The sequence below is a fragment of the Egretta garzetta genome, unplaced genomic scaffold (assembly GCF_000687185.1).
Source record: "Egretta garzetta isolate BGI_Z169 unplaced genomic scaffold, ASM68718v1 scaffold184, whole genome shotgun sequence".
NCBI lineage: Eukaryota > Metazoa > Chordata > Aves > Pelecaniformes > Ardeidae > Egretta > Egretta garzetta.
Genome location: NW_009259484.1, coordinates 177,153 through 178,334, shown reverse-complemented (window position 1 = coordinate 178,334; position 1,182 = coordinate 177,153).

The window sequence follows — 1,182 nt, the reverse complement described above, 5'->3', positions numbered from 1 at the left end:
CGCACGTGGGACCCGACGCGTGGGGAGCTCTCGGAGCAGCGCCTGGCGCGCAGCCCTCAGCAGCAGAGCGAGCCGTGCTGCTTCTGGCCCCCAAACCATCGTTTTCCTCCTGCTCCCCTCCGAGACCCTGCCCTGCCTGGCTTTCTGAGACAAAATCCACGAAGCCCCTGCCCCTCTCCGGCAGGCGACTCCGGGGACCCATGGGCATCGCCTGTGCGACCGCCCCTGCTAGGTCCAGATGTGAGATGATGATAAAAGCCCCCGTGAGCAGCGGGAGAGCCAGCACAGGGCCCCCGAGGGCGAAGTGACGCACGTCTACGTAAAATGCCCCATCGCCTTCATCGCCGCCCGCGCCAGGGCATGGAGGGAGGGAGGCACCCTCGGGTACGCGTCGTGGCACCCGTCCCGACAGGGGACGCGAGTCTCGAGCCATGAGAAATATGAGCAAAACTTATAATTACGCAGCACTGCAGGGTGAAGCATCCTTCTGGGGAATGAATTGGAGGAAGCGCGGAGGCAGAGACCATGGTATGCAAACCGGGATGAATCACGGTTACTGAAAAGCGATGAGTTGCTGCGGCGTGGGGCGAGGCGGGTCGGGGTGCTGGGGCCAGGGAAGCTCCTCAGGCAGGACCGAGCCGGGGCCACGGGAAGGGTTCCCTCACCCACGGAGCCCAGAGCGCCCTTTGGGGCAGGGCTGGCTGTTCCTCGCCTTCACATCAGGCCCCAGCCCGCGTTTTGTTGTCCTGCAAGGTGCCATTTCACCAGCTGGGTTTCCACACCGAAAAATGCAAATTTCATGTCTGGTGGAAGGCAGTTAATGAATGCTCCTCAGCAGCCACCCTTGTTAATAGCTCTTTAATTCCCTAATGAATATTTATGAGCGGTTGCCTGAACACGATGAACCTTGGACTTCTTGGACCGATATTTCCTGTTGATTCAAATTAAAAGAACGGTAATATTTTTTTTTTCTTTTTGTGAAAAGCGCTGTGGGACAGCGGAACGAGATGAGGATTGCTACCAATTTGGGGGGGGTTGGGTTTTTTTTTTAAATTTATGGCAGTTAATGAATTGTTCAAAAACCCCTTGCCAGAAGAAGCGCATTCGGGAGGGCAATTGGGTGGCGATCAGCAGCATCTGCCCGTTTCGGGGCTCTAGTCGCGTCCCTGCCCATCGGGGGAC